Raw genomic sequence first — 23,485 nt, 5'->3', positions numbered from 1 at the left:
TTTTCTTCTTTCCATGAGCTAATGACTCCTCTCTTTCCCTTTAAAGGGGCCTTAAGACTTCTGTACTTACGAACTTTGAAAAATCACCAGATAATATGGATCATGTTTTATGACCAAGTTTAAAAAGATGTCTAAAGCCAGGCATGGTGGTGCGCGACTTAATCTCAGCAATCTGGAGACAGAGGCAGGCCTATATCTGTAGTTCAAGGCCACTTGGCCTCCAAAGTGAGTTTCAGGACAGTTTTGTTATGTTGAGAGATCTTGTATCAAAACCAAACAAAAAGATGTCTCAGGGTCTGGTTTTTGCAAATGTCTAAGGGTTTTCCTTTAACATAGGACTGTGTTGGAATCACTTAGAACAGAGGTACCTTAGAAAGCCAGCTGCAATTCCCACAACCTCCCTTTATCTGTTACTGGTGATGAAACCCAGTTCTTCTGTGAAGCTTTTCTTGACTTGGAAGTAGTTCATTATTTACTTTAGGACTTTTCCCTTTGGCTAAGATACTTGAGGTGGGAGGAAGTGTGAAAATGGCAGGCTCCTCTTTCCACCCCTTTCCCTCTGAAGTCCAGAGCACATTGTCTCAGGGATGACACTCCTCAATGTTGTTTCTTGGACATGGTAAGCACACATGTTAGGATTATTTGGTTTTGGCATGGCACTGGGGTGTAAACATAGAACCTCATGCATGCTGGGCAAGCACCCTGCCATTAGGCTACTTCCTTAGCCCTAAAGGTCACAATTTAAGGGCAAACAAATTATTTTATTTTTTGGTTTTTCTGAGACAGGGTTTCTCTGTGCAGCACACTGACACACAAACTGTGCCTGTGGTGTAATTCTAGTACTCAGGAGGCTGAGCTAGGAGGACTGTGTTTGAGGCTAGCCACTGAAATGGAGAGAGATCCTGTCTCACACAGAGCAACAACATAACATAGAATCTTGTGATGTTCAGTGTTACTCAGTATGCGTATGTATGCCGATGTATGGGTTCAGAGTTCTCTATCCCAGATGTTACCAGAGCTTCTCTCACAGGAATTGGCATCCCCTGGGCCTTATGCTGGGTTTTACAGTATTGGCAAAGAGCATATCGTACATTTACATTCAGAAAGCTCGGTATGTTTGAATGAATGGGTAAGTCATGCTTTCTGTGGTGCTGCTGCATGGCTACTGAAGTGAGAGTGGCTCACAGACAGCTGTGTTCCATCGGTGAGGTGGTCCCAAACTGGGGAAGGGTGCAGGATCTCCCTAGCCGCAGTGGAATGAAGATGCAGGATTTGGGTCCTGCCACAGGCAGGTGAGATGGTGACGTGTGTGGCCTGTGGTTTCTGTAGTGCCAGTGCACATGGAATCGCAAGGCCACCCCAGCTTATCAGCCCAGCGGTTTGATTTGTACTTCAAAGGGCGAGAAGAATAATTAGAAGTTTCTGTGATCTGCTTTAGACACCAGTGACTGTTTTCCTATTATTAAGTTAATGATTAGCTTTTAGAATTGAGGGAATTGGGAAACTGCATCCAGTTTGGGGCCCAAGTGCTTATTACTTAATAGATTGATGTTGCTTGAAGACCTAACTTGCTACATAAGGTTGCCTTGATATTTTGTGTGTCATCTCCAAAGGGTTTGCCTTGGGCTGTTGGTAGCATATGCCAGAGAGAGCTGTGATTCCATGGGGAGAATGGCTCCTACTTTTACCTAACCATAGTTCATTTGGTTGATTCCAGAATATTCTGTTCCTTCAGGATCACCAAGAAAATGTTCTTCGGGTTGATTGTGGCTTTTTTTCTGGTCTTTGTTTGCAGTCTTTGGGAGTGGGATAGAGGAACCCCTTTTTAGGCTTAGACTTAAAGCACGGAGGAAGGGAGTGTTCTGCAGTTTCTGTCCCCAGAGCTTGCTTTCTGCACTACTCTCCTGTTCTGGCCTCTCAGCCCTATGGTTTCCTTCTTGTGCATTTTGTTTTCTTCTTTGAGGTGGAGTCTTGCTGTGTAGGCCTGGCTAGCCTGAAACTCACATTGTAGACCAGGCTAGCTTTGCCCTCGTGGCTTCCTGAGTACTAGGACTAGAGGTATTCGCCATCATATCTGCCTAGCCCTTGGGCAAAGAAATATATACAAGTGATTTTCATCTTGCCGTTGAAAATGAAAAGAATGCCTTCTGCCCAGGAGTTTAAGTAGTAGAATAATGTGTACCATTCTTAACTGCTGCAGCCCCGTTTGATCTCCTTGTTTATCTATCCAGCTATCTATCTATATCCATCCATCCATCCATCCATCCATCCATCCATCCATCTATGTTTTTTTGAAGCAAGATTTCTCTGTGTAGCCTTGGCTTTCCTAGTCTCCTTTTGTAGACCTCATCCACCTGCCTCTGCCTCCCTGAGTGCTGGGATTACAGGCCTGCATCATTCACTGCACCTGGCCCTTGATCTCCCTCTTACTTTTTCATTAGACACTACCTCCTTGTAGATTTCGGACATTCCTTGGAATTTCTGTAAACAGAGCTGGCCTACTAGCTGTATTTTGTTTTTTTCTAATTCAGTTATATTCCTTAGTTGGGGGTTTTAACCCCTCGAATCCAAGGAGCTTGTGGCCTTTTAAGTGTTAACAAAACTCAGGGTCAGAGAAAAGGGCATATGCAGGAAAGGTCAAGGAAATTGCTTGAGCCTTCCTTCTGCCTCTGTCTGGATGGCATGAGGTCATTGGCAGAATCTTCTGTTGGTTGTCTCTCTGTAAATGGTTGTAGGGTTTGACTGATACTGGCTTGCTCGCCTTGATTTATCCATAGGATGCCAGTCACAGAAGGTATTGCTGGCCTCATAGCAAATTTGTTTCTGGAAGGTGGTATTTCCCCCATCCTTGTTAGCTTCCTGTTGCTATGATGAAACACCAGGACCAAGTTGGTGGGGAAGGGTTTTTATTTGGCTTAAGACTCCATATCACTGTTTATCAGGGAAGGAAGTCAGGACAGGAACTCAAACAGGGCAGGAGCTGAAGCAGAGTGGGATGCTGCTTACCAGTGCTCCTCATGGCTTGCTCACCCTGCTTTTTTTTATAGAGCCTAGGACCGGTAACCCAGGGATAGCACTACCCCAAGTGGGCTGGGCCCTCCTCCGTCAATCACAAATGAAATGTCCTATAGGCTTGCCTACAGCCTGATCTTATGGGGGCATTTTCTTTTCTTTTTTGTGGGATTTAATATTTATTTTATTATATATATAATATACGTATAAAATATATATGAGTGGTCTGCATATATAAACCTGCATGCCAAAAGAGGGCATCATATCACAGTATAGATAGTTGTGAGCCACCATGTGGTTGCTGTGAATTGAACTCAGGACCTCTGGGAGAGCAGACAGTGCTCTTAACTGCTGTGACTTCTCTCCAGTCTACAGACATTTTCTTAATTGAGGTTTCCTCTTCTCCAGTGACTCTAGTGGGTGTCAAGTTGACATAAAACTAGCCAGCGCATCTTCAAAGTTTACCCTGAGATGTCCATAAGAGTGGAAAGGTGCAGAGGTCAGTTAGATGTACTAAACATCTCAATCCCACTTTTTCATGCCCATCGGACAGCACATTGGTGCATTTGAAGATCCAGAAGGGAGTTGGGAAAACATTAAGGGAAGACCTTAGGAAGACAGAAGGTGCAGGGCCGGGAGATGGGTCAGCCGTGAAAAGCACTTGCTGTTGTAAAGGTTCAGTTCCCAGAATCTGTATCAGGATCACAGCTGCCTTTAACTCATGTTACAGGGGAGCCAGTGTCCTCTTTTGGCCTCTCAGAGTGCCTCTGTTAGTTCACAAGTCGGTATGGACTCGCCCACTCCAGTGTGTAGCTGCCTGTGATGTCATCATTGGTTGCCACTGCCAGGGGCCCTGGATAACGGACGCCTGCCTCTTCCTTCTCTCACTCTCCTTTCTTGCTCCTCTTTCCTTGACTCCTTCCCCCATCTCTGTCTCTCTGTCTCTTTGTCTCTGCCCTCATGGCCCACTGAGGCCCTAACTTCTGCTTCCCTTCCCCGGAATAAACTCTTTCATAAGATCTGTTATATGCATCTCATTTTTATATAAATACCAACAGCCTGAATGCATGCAGCACACAAACATACTCAGGCCCACACACATAAACTAAAATAAATCTTTTTTTTTTTTTTTTTTTTAGGATATCTGGTGGTAGAGTTCAGTTTAAACGTTATTGAGCCACTTGAGCCCAAATGGACCGTGGCTCCTTAGTGCCTGTTTATGGAAGACATTTTGGGAACTAGCAGGTGACTGGTGGGTGGAAGCTGGCTGGGACCAGATGTCAGCATGCATTTCTGACATCTTTTCTTTGTGTTGCTAGGGAATCAAAACTAGAGGTCCTCATGCTTTCCAGGTGAGCACATCACTGGGGCTGCACCCCCAGCCCTTAAATCTTGAGTTTTAATTCAGAGTAAAGTGCCATCTCCCCTCTTTTGTTTTTTCTGTGAGTGGTGGCGTTTTGTTGTTGTTTTTGTTTTTTTGCGTAGGGTTTTACTGTGTTGTATAGCTGGCTTTGACCTTTCTTTTTTAAAGTGACTGCCTTAGTTATTTTTATTTTATTTGTGTTGTGTTTTACCTGACTGTATGTCTGTGTGAGAGTATCAGATCTCCTGGAACTGGAGTGACAAACAGCTGTGAGCTCTCATGTGGGCACTGGGAATTGAACCTGGTGTTTTGGATGAACAGCTAGTACTCTGAACCTGAGCCATTTCTTCAGCCCTGGTTTTGAATAATTTTCAGTCTGCCTGCCTCAGCCTTCTCAGTGCTGAGTTGCAAGTTTGTATTATCAGAAGGCAAAACAAGGTCCCCCTAAACAAGAACCCTGTTTTGTTTTTTGAGGATGGACCCCACGCCTTCCATGTTTTAGGTAAATGAGCTGTCACTGAGCTGTACCTCTAGCCCTGGGTAGTTTCTGTTTGCTTGTTTGTTTGTTTGTTCGTTCATTCATTCATTCATTTATTCATTTATATTTTGAGAGGTCTTACTGTGTAGCTCTGGCTGGCCTGGAACTTACTATGTAGAACAGCTTTGCCTCAAACTTAGTGTATGCCTGTCTTTGCCTCCTGAGTACCAAAGGGGTGTGCCGCTCTATCTGGCCTCCCTTAGTGTTCTTTGTTTCTAAAAGTATCTGCAGTACTGAGGAACTGAACCCAGAGCCTTGAGCAAGTTGATAAATCCTTTATTGCTGAGATTTTTTGTTTGTTTGTTTTGTATTTTGTTTTTTTGAGATGTAGTTTCTCAGTATAGTGCTGGCTGTCCTGGAATTAACTCTGTAGATCAGGTAACTCAGAGATCCACCTGCCTCTGCCTATTGAGTTCTGGGATTAAAGGCATGCCCAGCTCAGGTTTTTCCCCCTTCAATTTATTGTAGTCAAACATATATAATGTAATACTCATGATATTTAACCATTCATAAGAATGTAGTTCAATAATATGATATGTTACTCACAATAAACTTTTTTTTTGGCATATTAACAAACACTGGACTAAACAGACCACCAGTCTCCCTCTCCTTTTCCACCAGCCTCTGTGGGGTTTCCTGTAAGCCAGCCAGCCAGACTACCGCTTATATGAGCAGGTGGAAGGGAAATAGTATTCTGGTGTACACCTTATCCACCCGTCCACCCACCCTTTGATCACAATAGGGGAATGTAGCTTTCTGTACCACTCTCCTTGCCTTTCTTTTGTTCCTCACTGATTTCACTCCAAACCACCTAAACTTCTTTTAAAGGTATTTAATAAATAAAACGACAGTAATGCCTGCTTTATATCAGTATTCAAATCACCTGAAAGTTGAAAGTACCTGGAGCAGGTTACAGTTAGTCTGGTGGAAAGGGTGATGTCACAGGCTCTGGACAGGGGGAGGAGGCTGACACTTGAAGCAGATGATGGAAAAGCAGAATTTGTGAGGGAAGAGACCCCAGTGCTTTGTGGCTGTTGATCCTTGGCTGACAGCCTGGCCAGGTGCAGCCCTGAAAGGATGCAGACTGGCCTTTGTTCTAGGAGCAATTCTTAGGTTGTAAGCCCTTCTCTCTTGTCTTTCTGTTTACCCCCTCAGGGCTTGAGCAGATACACAAAAAATTCTCTAGGTTGGATTTTCCCTTTGATTTGGGGCTTGGTCTTAAAAGTGGATTCTTACTCACTTTTTATTATGTGGGCTTTAGATTTAGTAAGTTTGACACCAGAGTATTCCTGAGTCTGAACTAATAATTGATTCTCAACTATGCAGTTTTCTGGGTTATAAATAATCTAAAATTAACACTTAGATCTTTAAAGCTTTTTCTCCCTCCCCGTCTCTTTATTCTCCCCCTTCTGCCGCACCCCCCCCCAAAAAAAAAAAAGAAACAAAAAAAACCCTCCCTGGGTAAATGGATTTTTAGATGTATTGAGTTTGGAAGGGAAAATATGTCCAATAATCTTTTCCACATATTTGATGAAATTTGATTTTGCAATGTTAAATCTCTGTTTCTGAGATGTGGAGTACTTAACATTGTCTGACAAATAACAGAATTTGTTTTATTTCCTTGTGAGAGCTTTGCCACAAGACTCAGGTGCTTAGAGGATTATAGGGAGGAATTATTCACAGGTTGGATTTGCATTTGTGCTAGGAACAAAACAAGAGTTCCACATGGTGGTTTTTGCATACGAAGTTAAGCTTGTTATGTTTCCTTTTCAACACGTTTTTTGGGTAGGACTAATACATGTGTGGATATTAAAAAATGAATAAAACATTTCACTCATAACCTTCATAGGTAGTTTGAACTTTTTGTCTCTTCTTTTGTTATTGACTTGTTGTGTAATTCTGTTTGGACTTGAACTTGATTTTGATTTCTTGTGATAAGCTGGACTGAAGAGAAAGACCTGGGTCCTAACACATCATTGTCTCACTGGCAGTGTGTGTCAGCTCTGCCTGCTGCATTAAGTAAGAATCACAGGACAGTGAGAACAATAGTCTCCCTGCTAGCTTGGTCTTCTTACCACCTGGGGCAAGAGCACAAATGGAGACCAGATGGCTAAATATTTAAATGCTGCTAATTAAATATTTAAAATGTATCTTTAAATATTTAAAAGGGATACCGTATGCCTAAATATTTAAAAGGTTTAAATCAGGCTCTGTTTGGCTGGGCCTGGTGTCCACCTAGGGACTAAAGCCTCCTTCCCAGGCAGCTTCCTACCCTCCAGTGCCTAATCACCAATGGCTTGGGTAGCATCTGTGAGCTAGACCAGCAGTGGGGCAGTGGACCATGGGGTTGGAATGGTGGGCTTTGAGCAGAACAAGCCTTCAGGTGCCTGGCTAGCTGGAGTCTCCATCCAGGACAGCTTGCTTGTGTTTCCACACCTTGTACTCCACTTCCAACTGCCTTCCTCATAGAATCAAGTTCACAAGCTCACCTAGGTGGGATTCCCAACATGCTGAGGAGGCTGGTCTTCTTTCTTCCTCTCTTTTTTCTTTTCCTCGCTTTAAAAAAAAGAAAACAACCCTCAAAAACTTACTGTTTTTCTTTCCAGACAGATTTTATTCTGTAGCTCTCCCTGCCTGGTCTGAAACTTGCTATGTAGACTGGGCCACCCTGGAACTTAACTGTGTTCTGCCTTTGGAGTCTTCCAACCATAGGGGTGTGTCACTGCTTGTGGTCCTTGAGGCCTAATTCTTTCCACTGGTAGTCCAGGACAGGCTCTGACCTGTATACATAGCCAACCCCAACCCCACACCCGTTTGATGAACTAACTTCTAAAATCAAAACAGCTGGGCATGCTGGCCACCCCATTAATTACAGCACTGGAAAGGCACAGGCCCAAGCATGGGTCTCTGAGTCCAGACTATCCTGGTCTACATAGTGAATGCCAGGTAAGCCAGGGCTACATAATGAGACCCTTGTCCCAAAACCAAAACAAATAGTGACCCCCCAAGTCAACTCCCCCTTCAAAACAAAACCTCAAAGAAAACAAAATTGGACAAATAAAAAGTAAAAATTCCCAGGAGACTGAAAAACACCCTCTGTCTTTGAGCTTGAGATTATCCAGAGCAGGGGTAGGATCGGGGTTCCCTTTGGGCAAAGTTTCCATGTGGCTTGATTGTGGAGACAACTTGATAACAGCTGAGTGCCCCTTACATTGTGTGGGGACAAGTCTGGGATCCATGAAGTTGTGAATGTGCTGTATTTGTTTTCAGGGCTGCCACTTCGGCAGATAAACAATGAAAGACACCCAGGTGAATGACGGGACATACTCTGTTTATATGACTGTGTATTTGAAGTGCTCATGTTGCTGGGCCCCCTGCATTTTCTGTGGTGGCCCCATGGTGACCCACCCCTTTGGGTTGGTTCCTTTGGCTTCAAAGTTTCTTTAATTTCTGCAATAACCCCCTTTTTGTACTTTTTATTCCCTGGGATACTGTAAGTGAGGTTAGCTGAATTTAACTTGATTTTCATGCCTTTTTCAGTCTTACTGTTTGTGTTACTTTTCTACTGTAAAACATCATGACCAAGGCAGCTTATGAAAGGAAGGGTTTGTTTTGGGCCTGTGGCCCCAGAAAGATGAGTCCATCACCATCACAGTGGGGGAGTGTTGTAGCAGGCAGGCTGGGGCTGTTAGCTGAGAGCTATGGACTCAGCTCTTCTTAGACACAAACAGGAAGCAGAGAGAGTGAACTGAGAATGAGGAGAATCCTTTAAACATTCAAAGCTTGCCCCCAGGGTTGCTTTTCTTAAAACTGGGCCACATCTCCTAAGCCTTCCCAAACAGTACCACTAGCTGGGGTCTCAAGAATTCAGATGCCAGAGCTTGTGGGGGACATTTCATTCAAACCATTAGACTGTTCTACCCTTTGAGAGAGATCCCTTGTTTCTCTGAGCTCTTCCTCCCTCCCCCCTCTCTTCCCCATTTTATCTTTTCTTCAGTCATGAATAGTTGTTTTCAAATTTTCCTTCATAGCCTCCTTTTTTCTCCACCCACACTATTGTGTGTACAGCATTGAGCAACATTTGGGAGCATCTGTCCTCTTGTTCTTACCTTTTGCTTTTCATTTATTTCAGTCTAATTTTCAGTAGAGGCTTCCTCCTGTTGATCAGTTTCAGGGATTGGGCTCTGAAAATCTGCTGGGAGCTACACCTACAAGCGGGGCCTGTCCTTGGGTGGTGTGTGTGCGTGTGCACACAGGCATGCTTGCTTGCTTGCTTACATGGGCATGCTACTCTGTGGTTCCTCTCTTACCTGGGGAACGGAGTGTCTCTTCACCAGAGCTGTGTTTTCTAGGATCTAGGACACTTAAGGTTCCTGCCATGGCTTTGGCTTTTGTAGAGAAATGGATGACTGGTGACTGGTTATTTTTTTGTCTCGTTGTCTTGTAGAGCCTCCTTGGCATTGGTGACATGGGCCTTTTTTCTATCTGCTTGGGTGCAGGAATGGGCTATGTAGTCCATTTACTTCCATCCAGGTCAGCCTCGCTCAATCTCTCCTTGGCTGGTATGAAGCTTCTAACCCTGTGGAAGCAGCTGCTGCTTCCTGACCTCTTCCCAGACTTCTCCCATCCTCACTTGCTCATGACTTCATTTTTATTGCCATGTCCTTCACAACCTAGAGACTTAATTCACACTCTATTCAATAGCTCATTTAAAGTTGTGTTCAGTGGTTTTTCAGCACATTCTTCATCACTATGTCAATGTTAGGACATGAGGATATTTTAATGATCACCTCATGAAGAAAACCTGTGCTTTGTGTAGCTCTCGTTTTCCTGGAACTCACTCTGTAGACCAGGGTGGCTTTGAACTCAGAGATCCATCTGCCTCTGCCTGACTACCAACCACCATGTCCAGCTTACAAAATCAGTGCTTTTTTACTGCTGCTGCTTCTCCTAAGGTCCTGCTCCTAAATAACTACTATTAAGAAAATTATTTGTTGTTTTTATTTCTTGTGGTGATGGGTATAAAACCTCATCCATATTAGGTAAGTACTGTACCCTGAGCTACATCCTCAGCCCCATACTTTATATATAATATAATATAATAACAATATAATAATATATGATGCATAATATATATATTCCTCTGGAGATGGGATTTTTCTGTAACTGGCTTGTCTTGGAACTCTCTTTGTAGACCAGGCTGGCCTCAAACTCACAGAGATACACAGCGCTATCCCCTATCCCCTGCCTCCTGAGTGCTGGGATGAAAGGCATAAACTACCATGTTGGCTTGTTTATATCTTTATTTTATTTTATTTTATTTTGAAGCAGGTTCTCATGTAAACTCTAGCTGGTCTAGAATTTGCTATATAGACCAAGATGACCTTGAACTCATGAGATCCACTTGCTATCCCCTGAGCACTGGGATTAAAGGTGTGTGCTATCACACCCAGCTTTGTTTATATCTTAAATTAAAAAAAAATATTCTTTTCATATAAGCATTTTATATGCATTTATGTCTGTGTATCATGTTCATGTACCTTTGGAGGCCAGACGAGGGCATCTGATCCCCTGGAACTAGAGCTACAGACAGATGTGAGCTGCCATATAGGTGCTGGGAATTGAATCAGGTCCTCTGGAAGAGCATCTCTTAATCACTGAGCCATCTTGCCAATTCCTTGTTTATGTCTTAAAAAAATACTTTTAATGTTATTTTTGTAGGGTTTCAGGGATAAGAAGGAACACGTAAGCTCATTCCTCTCTGACTTTGAGGGAGCGTATTGGTAAGAAGAGGAGATGTAAAACTAGTCAGCTGTTACTTAAACAGTTTAGAAACCATTTTTTCTCTATCTTCTTCCTCTCTCTCCATTTTCCTTTCCCTTCTCCTTTCCACTCCTTCCCTTAGTTTTAAATTGTGTTTGTGTATTATTTTGTGTATGGGCATTTTGCCTGCATTTATGTCTCTCTATCCCATGTGTACTTGGTACCTATGGAGACTAGAAGGGAACATCTAATCCCCTGGGACTGAAGTTACATACAGACAGTTGTGAGCTACCATATAGGGAACTAAACTAGGTCCCCTGAAAGAGCAGCTAGTGTTCATAACCACTGAGCCATCTCTCCAGCTCCACTCCTTTGGCTGGCTCTCTCTCTCTCCTCTGCTTCTTTTTAAGGAAGGAACTCTCTGTGTAGTCCTGGCTGTCCTGGCACTTGTTATGTTTATCTAGGTGACCTCAAACTCACAGAGATCAGCCTGCTTCTGCCTTCTGGAGTTCTGGGATTAAAGGCCTATGCCACCATACCTGGCTTCCTTTAGTCTTTTGAGACAAGGTCTCATGCTGTGCCCCCTGACCTTGAACTCATTATATGTTTAGTCAAGGCTGCTGTGAACTCTTTGTCTACATGTCTCCCTCCTCTGCATTACCAACAGGTATCGTACAGCTGTGCCTGGCTTAGACATGGTTGCTTATTTCCACGGCCCTTTGGCCATCTTTCTTGGGAAAGAATGTTGTGGTTTTAACTTTGCTTGACCTAGACTTTTTTGCTCTTTCATGCTCCCTGTCCTAACTATTTATAAACATGCATATTGCTTAAGAGTTAGCCAAAACCCATGCTTTCTGTGGATTTCCTTTGTTTTTAACCTCATGCTCTTTTTGTTCCTGGAGCTGCCCAATCTTGAGTCTCTGTAGACTCCTGGCTGTTTCTCCAGCTTGCCTGATTTTGATGACACTGACAATTTTTCGGAGTGGTCAGGGATTTTGTGAATGCCTCTGTTGGCAGTTGTGTGATGCTCAGGCTAGACACTGCGCTCTGGGAGATAATGTGCCATTCTTATATCAGAAGGATACACTGTAAACATGTTATTTATTTCTTGGTAGTTTTTGTTTGGTTTTGTCTTTGAGCAAGGTCTCACTGGCTGTCCTGGAACTTGCTATGTAAACGAAGCTGGCCTTGAACTCACAGTGGTCCACCTGCCTCTTTCTTCTAAATGCCAGTATTAAAGGCATGCACCACCATGCCTACTGTTTTGGCTTTATTTTTTGGCAGTGTGGGGTATGGAACCTAGGTTTCTTTCACAGGCTGTAATTCTGTGTATGAGATGAGTTCACTTTAAAAAAATTACTACTGTTTATGAGCATGCTGTGGGCTAGGAATGGGCGGGTGGTGGCACACATGCATGGCATGGAGGTCAGAGGACTACAGAGAACACTTCCACTAGTCAGTTCTCTTTTCCCCCGTGCCTCAAGGTGTTGAGTGCAACTCAACTGGTCTGGCTTGCACAGCCTTTTGACCTGCCAAGCCATCTTGTCCTCACTTACTTTTCTCACTTTACTTCCTCAGTCACTTACTTCGTGTGACTCAATGGCTCCTTACTGCATACTTGGGGCTGTAATCCACTGTAGCCTTGTCATTCATTGTGGTCCAAGTTGTTGCCTTTTATGTTCCCTATGTAGTTTTTTTGTATTTGGGAGGTGGTGGTGGGTTTAAGTACTTGTTAAAAAATGTGTTCGAGTATTTTGCCTACATGTATATCTGCGTCCCCTGTGTGCCTGCTGCTGCAGCTTTTGTGCTATTTGTGTATTCTAAAGGGCTGGGCCTTTGTAACTTTGTGATTTGATCATGGCTTAGGGGCTGCAGAGACTGGATCTCTGCTGTGCCCACTGTCTGAACATCTTTTTCCACTTTTCTGGTCTGACTTGGCAGCCTGGTTCTCTGTGTTGCAGCCTTTCTGATCTCTGCTGTGGCTCCCATGACGCTCCTCTTGGTCTCAGTTCCAGTCTCCCTATATGAGGGTGATGTCCCTGGAGCCACTTTCATTCTTTGCTCAAAGCCAGATCTCTGACTGGGCATCACATCATGGTCTAGAATGTTGTCCTGACTGTGGGCTTTGGTCTTTCTGTGGTTGTGGGATGAAGGAAGAGAGTAGCAGCCTCCTTGAAATTCTCTGACCACTGGTCTTTATTGTTTGAGGTTTAGGTTTACTGTCTTTATTGTATATGTTTGATCATCACAGGTTCCTTCAAAGACCATTAATCTATCTCTATGTTGCAATGTATATTGTTAGCCCTGTTGCTTATTTTTACTTTATATGTATGGATGTTTGCTTGCATGTGTTTATATGTGCTTTGTCTGTCCCTGGTGCCTGTGGAAGTCAAAAGTTGGATCCTCTGAAACCGGAGTTACAGACAGCTGTTAGCTGGCATGTGAGAGTGGTCTGCTCTTAACCTCTGAGCCACCTTTTTAGTCCCCGTGTGTTTATTTACTTACTTGTTTAGGGACAGGACCTTGTTCTATGGCCCAGGTTAGCCTCAGACTTTAATTTTGCTTCAGCCTCCTTAGTTCAGGATGGCATTGTGGGCTTCCATGCCTAGCTACCCAAAAGCTTAAAAAAAAAAACCAAAACTCTTATTTTTTAAGTAAAAAATTTTGGTTGGCAAGTCAAGGGGTAAGGAGATATTGGAGTGGGATCTTCTTTTTTTTTTTTTTTAAAGAATCTTTTTTTTAAGATTTTATTTTATTATTTATACAACATTCTGCCTGCACACCAGATCTTACTATAGATGGTTATGAGCCACCATGTGGTTGCTGGGAATTGAACTCAGGACCTTTGGAAGAACAGCCAGCGTCCTTAACCTCTGAGCCATCTCACCAGCCCCTGGAGTGGGATCTTACAGGAAGGGGTGCTGGGCCCAGGCACCTGCCTGCTGTGTGTCAGTAGCTAGGACATTTCGTGTTCATTCTTTGTCCGAAGGTTTGCTCTTAGACACTTGGGACTGCACTGATCTGATGAGTGACGGGATATAGACTGGAAGCTTTATTGAACCACAGAAATGAAGCAGACAGGAAACTCATCATGCTTATTCCCTGAACAAATAATCCTCTTATAGCTAGTAAGCCAGTGCTAGGAGGAAACCTTTAACTCTTAAAAGAATCTTATTTATTTATTTATTTATTTATTTATTTATTGGTGTGTGTTTATGTTGAGCATACTGTGGGTATGGAGGTCTGAGGACAATTTGCAGGATTTGCTTTTCTCTTTTTCACCATGTGAGGTCTGGGTATTGAACTCAGGTCCTCAGGCTTGCAGGTCGAATGAATGCCTTTGTTGATTGAACCATCTCAGCAGCCCAAGTTTAAACAAGCAATGATAAAGGGGATTGAAATAGAACATATCCTTTGTGGCCCTCGACATTAGCTCGTCAGTATTTGGGAGTTGGGATTCAAGATGCACTGAAAATAACTGATGCACGCTGGCAGCAGCCACCATTTTTATAGCCTTTTTGGAAGTCATTTTGGCATTTGTGCTTCTGGGTCTGGATAGATGGCTGAGAGTGCAACCCAAATCAGGGAGCTCTTGGCATGCCTCTCAGGGAGATTCATGACATTCAGGAGCATAATAGAGGCAGTGAATGAAAACTGATGAACTCAGGAAAATTGAGCATTGCTCTTGTAGATCTTGGTATCTTTGTGAAAACCTCAAAGCGTCCTTCTGATTCAAGCCATGCGTGCTTGACCCTGAAAGCCAGCTGGTGGGTTCACTGTTTTTCTAAAGAAGGTAAATGTCACTGGCAAAACACACGCAGGGCTTGAAGGAAGAACAGGTGGGCGCATGAGAGCTGATGGAAGCGAGAGAGCTTGGTGTAGTGTCAAAATGGTAGTTGGTAGGAGGGCTCTTAGGTAGAACTAAGGCTGACCACAGGAAGGTGTGAGCACCTGTGTGAGCGCTGTTGCTGAGGTTGCCTCTGTATAAGGTTAGGTGGCCAAGAGACTGAACAGACCCTGGAGTGGGAGAACAGCAAGTTTCCAGGAAGTTAGAAAAAACTAAGTAAGTCCTGGCAGTGGTGTGAGGCTGTAAGAGGAAAGCTTCACTGGAAGGTGGAATTCTATGGAAAGGCTGCAAGTAGCCAGAAAGAACAGGGGCAGTAATAACAAGGACAGAGGAACAAAGAATAGGAGCACATGCACACACGTTACCTGTTTGTTTAAGTGTGTTTCGGTGCCACTGGCGAGTACACTCGCAAGGCTTCCTCCACCTCCATTCCAGGCACTGCTGGACTCCCAGCCCTTTTCTTCCTTCCTTCCTTCCTTCCTTTCTTTCTTTCTTTCTTTCTTTCTTTCTTTCTTTCTTTCTTTCTTTCTTTCTTTCTTTCTTTTCCTTTTTAAAATTTTATGTATATGGGTACTTTGTCTGCATGTACTTCTGCACACCAGAAGATGGTATCAGACAGTTGTGAGCTGCCTTGTGGGTGCTGGGAATTGAACTCAGGTCCTTTGGAAGAGTAATGAGTGCTCTAACCACTGAGCCATCTCTCCAGACCTCCCAGCCCTTTTCTAACTGTGAGACACTTGTATGCGGTTGCTATGTGCTGGAAATTGGATATCTCTATTTCAAGTATTTGCCATCAGAAGTGTTTGGAACCCCTTGTGCTCTGTAATGCTTAAATGAACTTTGTTGTTTTGAATACCTAGGTTAGTCAGTTTGACACTGTGATGAAACACCTGAGCAGATTTAGTAGGAACAAAGCTTATTTTGACTCATAGTTTAAGAGGTTTTCCTGTGTATGGCTTATTACTTTGAGCCTTATGATGACGGGAGGCATTGGGGCAAAGCCACTAACCCCATTGTCACCAGGAAGCAGAGAAATAGGCTGTCGGTGTCCTCAGGGACATACCTGGATGACCCAGTTCTCCAGCAAGTCCCATCTCCTGAGGCTTCCATCATCTATTCTGAACATTGCCTCCAGCTGGGAGTGAATCCTTCAACACTCACAATCTAAGCTGTTACATTTCTGATCTTAAAATCCCCAAATCCTGCTGAGTAGTGGTGGTGGTGGCTTCGGCAATGGCAGCAGCACCACCACTATTGCCTGCACACCTTTTATTCCAGCATTGGAAGGAAGAGGCAGGCAGATCTCTGTAGTTAAAGGCCAGCCTGGTCTACAGAGTGAGCTCTAGGACAGCCAGGGCTACACAGAGAAACCCTGTCTTGAGAAAAAAACAAACAAAATAAAAACCTAAACAACCCTCACATTGCGGAAACCCAGAAGAACTTTTGGTATCTGTATGGTGCTCAAAATGCTGTGGAGTTGAGAGCGTTCAGATTTTGCCTTTATAGATTGGGACTGTATAACCTGTGTCCAGTGATGGCACACACTTTGATTGTACCTGTCAAGAAGTGGATTGTGGTGCTGTTTTGGTGGTCAGTGTGGCTGGGTGAGAAGTACCTAAGCTCCTCTAAGTGTGTCTTTCGGGAACTTTGCAAAGAGGACTAAACAAGGACACAGTCATCCTGAACGTGGGCAGCAGCAGCAGCCTGAGGTGGGAGTCAGAGGTGAAGTGGGAGGAGGAAGGCAAGAGGTCCACTACTGCAGGCATTTTTCTCTCTGCTTCCTAGATATCACAGGGCAATTAGCCTCTTCCACGTGCTTCTGCCACCATGATGTTGTTTCACAAGGACCCATAATGAATGGCTTCCAAGACTGTGGACGGAAACACACACTGTGGAAGTAAATCTCTCCTGACTGGTGTGTTCGGGGAAGAGTTAGGGGAGCACCCTCGTCACCAGCTGCTATAGTGTGTAATGCAGCCAGATCACACAGCTTAGAGTGTCCTGTGTGAGACAGGGCCCTTGCTTTCCTTATAGTCCAGGCTGGCCTTGAGTTTGCAGTCCTGCTTCAGATCCTTGCAAGTTGGGCTTTTGTTTTTTAATACTTAATGTTTAAATAATTTTTACTTACAGAAAAGTGGTAAAAACAGCGATTCCGTTGTACCTTTGACTCACTTTTCCCTGCAGTGTCTTGTATTAATTATGATATACTTAGTAACAGCAGAAGAATGTCATTGTATAGTCCTGATAGCTGTACTCCAGCCTTTATTTAGATTTCACTAGTTTTTCCACCAGCCAGAGGACAGCATCTGTGCTGGCTCTGGTTAGCCTCAGTATATAGTTAGGATTTGGTTTTCCAGGTGACTTAGGTCACTGTACTGTGATCATGCTATTCACCTGTGATCATCTTCCTCCTATTCATTCTTTTTTTTTTGGGGGGGGGACACACAACAGTGTTTCTCTGTGTAGCTCTAGCTGTCCTAGAACTCAGCTGGCTTTCAACTTACAGAGATCTACTTGCCTTTGCCTCCCAAGTGCTGGGATTAAAGGAGTGGGCCACCATGCCTGGCTTCTATTATTCTTAATTTTATTTTTTTATTTGCAGGGTATACACTGTTGTATACTATACAGTTATTTGGGTTCTGACAGCTGTATAGAAGCCTGTTACTTGGTCTGTGATACAAAACAGTTTTGTCATTCTCTTCCTCTTTTTTTTATATTGGGTTTTCCTGGAGCGTGGCTTGCCAAGGGCGGGGAAGTTGTGGGGTTTACCTTTGTTGATGTTGAGCCACTGAGGCAGCATGGCAAGGATACAGGGGACAAGAGGACAAGCCCTGAGTTGTCAGGTAAGGCTTGGAGCTCTCTTTGCTCCTGGTCTGGTGATAGAGAAGGGACAAGGTTCACTGGAGTACTGACCAGCAAGACTAAGCATGAAGGGACAGATGCCCTTTGACATTTGACTAGAGGCAGGAAGTGCCTGGGGAGAGTTCTTGCCTGGTGACTACTTGAGTTATCAGTAGAAAGACTGGGGGTGGAGTCCGGAAAAGGGAAAGATTAGAAACAGCCTTTATTCCGTGGCAGGATGAGTTAATAAGGAAGACAGAAAGGGATTTGGCCCACGTGGCCTTCCTTTCTCTGGAGCTTCACCCAGCAGCTGGAAAAAAACACAGACGCTTCCCTTTGGCTTCGGCACCAGTGGAGGAGGGGAGAACCCCTTAGAGAGGGCAGGAGGGCAAGTGGGCCCAACTTGGTGACATCTGGGGGTGGGTTAAGGTTTGTATGGGCCTTTGCTTCTGTGGAAGGCATTTTCTTTGCTGTTCCTGAAGGGTAGGGAAGGGTTTGTTTGTGGAGCCTTAAGGGAAAAGTATAGCTAGAATAACTGCAGGGAAGGGTTTGGGATGGGTAAATGCCTGTGTTTCCCGAGGTTGTGATTATGTGAGCAGCCTCTTTGTCTATGTTTCCAGAAGCAATTTGAAGATTATGTCTGTTAGGTTTAAATAAGGAGTACTGTAACTAAGGAAGAAAGCACGCCATCTGGGCAGCTGGTACAACTGACTTGTTCCCAAAGCAGTGTGCCTTGTCAGGTGGTGGGGGAAGCAGACTGCAACTAACCTGGTATTGGGGATGGAATTAGAGTGAGAAGTTACTTTGCCTCAGATAAACCGTTGGGAGTAAAGTCAAATAGAAGGAAGAGGTTGGTTGGCATAAAAGGTTTAATTTCTTCTTTTGGTTGAAAACATGTCATATAGTTATCTCTGAAAATCTTCAAGTGAAAGGAAGTTGGTGGAGGGAGAGCTAAAGTGTTCCTCATGGTGGAGGGGGAGAAGGGACAGGCATAGAGAATGCAGATATACTGTTTAGTTATAATATAAGCATGTGCTGGTAAGAACATTTTACTCTGAAGAGAGAGCATGCTAAAGCCTTGTGTTAGGTGTGTTAGCCTAATTTAGTTGCTTTGAGAATGCGGTGGACTAAAGGGACATCACAATCACACAGTGCTAACAAACAGTGAAGAGAGAGTCACGTCCTGCGTGATCACAGCTGTTTTATGGGGAGTTTGCAGAACCCCATGGACCCTCAGTTTGTTAGCTTATCTTTCTTAAAACACCACTGTTACGGTTTATAGCAGTCACTGATTTTCATTAATCAGGATGTCATTCTTTTCACTATGTGGGTAATCTGATGTGTCTTTACTGGACAGGCTAACTCGCATTTGCCATGGTCAAATGTGGAGGTCAGAGGACTGCCTGAAGGTGCTGGTTCTCTTTTTCTGCCACATTGGGTCTAAGGACAGAGCTCAAGTGGTCAGACTCACAGCAGATACCTTTATGCATTGTGTCGTTTCTGTAGCTCCTTTCATGTGGCTGGACTTAGGCCTGCATCTTTCCTCATGGAACTAGTGGAATTTCGATTTAGAGGTAGAATATTCTGAGCCTTTTAACTTTGGGTCCCTTCCCTCCTTTTTTCTTTCCTTCCTTTTTTTGATTTATTGATTTTTTGAGATAGGGTCTCACTCTAACCCTTGCAGCCTTGAACTCACAGAGATCCACTTGTTTCTGCCTCCCAAATTCTGAGACTAAGGGATTGATTAAATCACTTTTGTTGTTGGTTTGAGCCTGGGTCTCTTGTGCTGGGCTGGCCTCACTTCACTGTGTATTTGTGCTGGCCTTGTCTATTTCTCCTGCTTTTACTTCCTGAGTGGCAGGGTTGTAAGCATGCGCTACCACGCCGAGGAACACCTCTTCTGGTTGGAAATTGCAAAGCCACTTTTAGTGCAGATAAAACAGTTTTTATTTTTATTTTTATTGAATAGCTTTTTATTGTAAAGTATAAGAACTATGACTAAGGAGTAAATAGGTTTTTGAAGTTTCTCTTTTTTTTCTTGGTAACTCTTGGCTTGTACCAACAAAGATGGAAGATTTTCCTGTAATCTAAGACTTGAGCAGGAAACGAAGCATATTGTCTGTCTGTGTCATAGGAGGAAGAAGAGTGGAAACTGGGCAGACTCTAACTTCCTTCCTTTTGATTTTTTTGAAGTGTAACCCTGCCTACCATTTTTCCCCTGGCAATGTACATTAAGTACCCTGCTATTAGTAAACTATGGGTATTTATATCGCTTTTTTTGTTTGTTTGTTTGTTCTTCATTTTTATTTTTTTGAGACAGGGTTTTACTATGTGACCTTGGATGTCTCTAGAACTCATTTTGTAGAACAGGCTGGCTTCAAACTAACAGGTATCCATCTGCCTCTGCCTCTGGAGTGCTGAGGTTAAAGGTGTGCATACACCATTACATCCAGTGTGATAACATTGGTCTTTTTTAATTTATGTGTTTTTTATTTTTCTTATTTTTTGTGAGATTTATTTATTTTATTATGTATCCAATGTTTCTGCCTGCACGTACACCAGAACTCCAGAAGTGGGCACGGGATCTCATTATACATCTTTCAGAGCCACCACATGGTTGTAGGGAATTGAGCTCAGGACTTCTGGAAGAGCAAGCAGTGCTCTTAACCTCTGAGCCATCTCACCAGCCCTGATTGTGGCTTTTTAAGGAAGATGTATTTTATAAGGTAGACATGGAACACAAAGTACTGTTATGATAAACTGATTGTGTTTGAGAAATCAAACTGTTGAGGGCAACAGAAGCTAAAATGAGACAGCTTTATGGTAACTTTTTTTTTTTTTTAGATTTTAAGTTTTATGTCTATGAGTGTTTCGCCTACATGTATTTTGTATACCATGTATATGCCTGGTGTCTATGGAGGTCAGAAGGGGATGTAGGAGACCCTGGAACTGAGCTACCATGTGGGTGCTAGGAACCAAAATCTTGGTTTTCTCTGCAAGTAGAGCAAGTGCTCCTAACCAAGCCATTTCTTCAGCTCCTATGTTACCTTTTTAAACTAATTGTTTTTAAATGTGCATTTAGGTGTTTGGCCTGTATGTATGTATGTATGTATGTATGTGTGAGGGTGTTGGAACCCCTAAAACCAAAGTTACAGAGTTTTGACCTGCCATGTGGGTGCTGGGAATTGAACCTGGGTCTTTAGGAAGAACAGCCAGCACTCTTAACCACTGGGCCATCTCTCCCTCCCCCCCCCCTTAACTTTTAAAAGAAGAGCAAGGGCTGTTGAGAGGGCATTCTGAGTATCTGAGTTTGATTCTCAAGATGCATGAAGGAAGGAGAAATGACTCCCAAAAGTTGTCTTTTGACTTCCATAAATACTGTGGCACAAACACTCACATGTCTGCGTGTGTACACATGTAGATACCGGCACACACGTATGCACATGCGTGCACACACATGCAAATAAATGTAACAGTTAAAAAGGCTGAGATTTGTGTTTTAAATGATTTTAAGCAATATGATTTATTTCTAAGGTGGTAATGTGTAGGAATCAGGGTGGAAAATGACAGAATCTGAGATACAGACATCTTCTTTGTGTTCAGAGTAACAAACACTTTCCCTTCTGCACAGGTCATTTGCTCTTGCTGTCCAGACTGTAGGAAGGGTCAGGGTAATAGTGATTGTGGGTATGAAAAACATTTCTATCAACCAAAAAAGAGGTGTGAGGTTACAGAGTGGTGCTGATTACATTAACTTTACAACCCAGAGAAGCGAGTGTGCCAGCCACAGGGATCTCGGGTTTCAGGTGGGGATGTACTCCCATTGTACCTATTTTGCCTTTTTAGCTTAGAGTCAGGCTTCCCGAAGGTGAACCATTGCTAACTAGCCTTTAACTTGGAAAAATGCCCCACTGTTTCTCCTTGGGTTTCCTTGCTGTTCCCAAGAAAAGAGGGTGAACCATATGTAGGTAGAGTAGGTGCCAGGGAGCTGGGCGCGGCTAGGTTCCTGTAGGACAAGACCTTCCCGGCCCCCCAGGGATGTGTGTTGCAGGCTGGCCATCTTTCTGAGGCTGTCAGAACTTAGCCAGCATGCAAGAAGGCATGGGGAAGGTGAAGGCAGCAAGCTGTGGATGACGAGATGGTTTCCTCTCTTGGAGTGTGTGAGGCAGGTCCCTGGATGAATAACAGGAGAAGGCAATGGTTGACATTTGATTCTTACAAACACTCATAAGGAGACCTGCCAGCAGCAGTGTGAGCACCTGCCAGCTGCACAGGTTTTCTGTGGTGACCTTTCATCATTCTTTACGGTTTTCTGTCCTTGGCCTGTCACCCAGTGAGTATTTAAATTATCTCCTGCTGTTGTTTCTGGACTGATCACCCTCTGATGGGCAGCGTGTAACTATGATGTCTTTTGATTACATCATCAAGAGAGGGTAAGACACAAATCTCATGTTTCTATGAAGAAAGCCTAGAGTTCTTAGGGCCCAGCTACCAGTAGGGGTGACTAAGTTGGGTCCCAGCTTTTGGATCTTTTCAAACAACTGCGATGGTGCTGGGTGAAAGGGCTGGTTCTTGATTCTGGAATGAAGCATAGCATGCTACCACTGAACTGGACCCCAACCCGATTCTACATACTGAACATTCAAAAAATGGAGATGTAAAACATGGAACCCCACCTAGTTAGTAGAGCTAGCCACAGGGCGGCTTCAGTAGTGCAGCTTTGTTGCGGGCATTCAGTTCACAGCAGCAGTGAGATGCTTGGGGTAGAGGCGGTGATGGTCAGGTGCTGTTCTGAAGTGGGTGGAGTCTTTTATGTCGCTGTCTCTATGTGGCTGGCAGATTGTTTCTCATTCCCTCCGCTTTGCAGTTTGAATGCTCGGTGCCATTTTGAGAAAGAAAACCACAACCAGTCTTTACTCCCCTGCCGTGGATGACTTCTCAGAGACATTTTAATGTCACTTCTGGAGCGTTTGTGTTTTGTTTCTTGAGGGCAGCCTTTTATGTTGGTGTTGGGGACCTGTGTTGTTCCTTGTCTGGTGCAGCAGTAGAAAATACAGTGAGCACAGTTTGCCTCCAGGTAAGGAGAGCACCGGGAGAAAAGTCCCTGCAGCTTTCCCAGCTGTGTGTATAACTGCGATGATGTATGCTTCTGCACCCAGTGAGCCTGTGCTTGTCTCATCCTGGATGGACGATTTCCCAGTGTCTCAGTGGCATTTAGATCTGCCGTCAGAGTGGTACTCTGTTGAGTTTTTCAGCCATGGTGCATCTGAAGCCTGTATGGGTTTCCTGCATGTCCACTCTCACCTGTGGTGCATTTTACCTAGGCCTGAAGATTGTTGCTCTCATCAGGAGTGCTTGACCTTTACAGATTGTAAGAAAAATATTAAAGAGTTGAATAAAATGTGAAAGTCAGCATCTCAGAGACCAGTAGAGCAAATTTAAAAGAGGAACAACAGTGAATCCTGAAGAGCAGAGAGTCCTGGGCTGTCCAGGTCCTCTTGCCATTGCAAGCTTCCTAAGCCAGCTTCAACATTGCTCTCTTTCAGCTCCGCTCTTCTTCCTGCTTCCCCCTTCTCCTTTCTGTTTTTCCTTCTCCTCTTGGTGCTTGCCTTCACTGCTGAAGAAAGGACCAAGTCCAAAGAATCTGTTACCTCCTTACTTCCTGGGGGAATAGAGCTAGTGTGGAGGAGCTGAACCCAGATCTTAGCTTTGTTCTTTAGTGTTTATGATGTAAAGGTGATAGATGACACATTGCCTGTCCTTGTGATGGTAGGTGACAAGAGACAAGTATACACACAGTGGATGTACCCGAAAGTAGCATCCCCAAGGGGGAACCATCCAGGTTCAGAGATGGGATACCCCCCACCCCCGCCTTCTCCACTGTCTTTATTCTTTGCCAGTGGGTTGAGGGGTTTCTTAAAGAAGGACTCCAACATGCATTATTTGTATAACTCTTATTTCTGGTAATGGTTTTACTTATCTTATTTTCTCAAATTCTTCTTTCCTTTCTTCTCCCTTTCCCTCTTCTCTCTCTTTCTTTCTTTCTTTCTTGAGGCAGGGTTTCTCTGTATAACCATGGCTGCCCTGGAACTCACTCTGTAGACCAGGCTGGCCTCAAACT

General features: G+C 43.9%; 1 protein-coding gene across 15 annotated transcripts in view; it reads left to right on the top strand.

Moving 5' to 3' along the window:
- The window catches only part of Znf532 (zinc finger protein 532), a 109,893-nt gene that overhangs the window by 21,526 nt on the left and 64,882 nt on the right, over positions 1-23,485 (top strand). The gene's annotated exons all lie outside the window — the stretch shown is intronic.

The sequence above is a fragment of the Meriones unguiculatus genome, chromosome 2, assembly GCF_030254825.1.
Source record: "Meriones unguiculatus strain TT.TT164.6M chromosome 2, Bangor_MerUng_6.1, whole genome shotgun sequence".
NCBI lineage: Eukaryota > Metazoa > Chordata > Mammalia > Rodentia > Muridae > Meriones > Meriones unguiculatus.
This window is presented reverse-complemented; position numbering and strand designations above follow the sequence as displayed.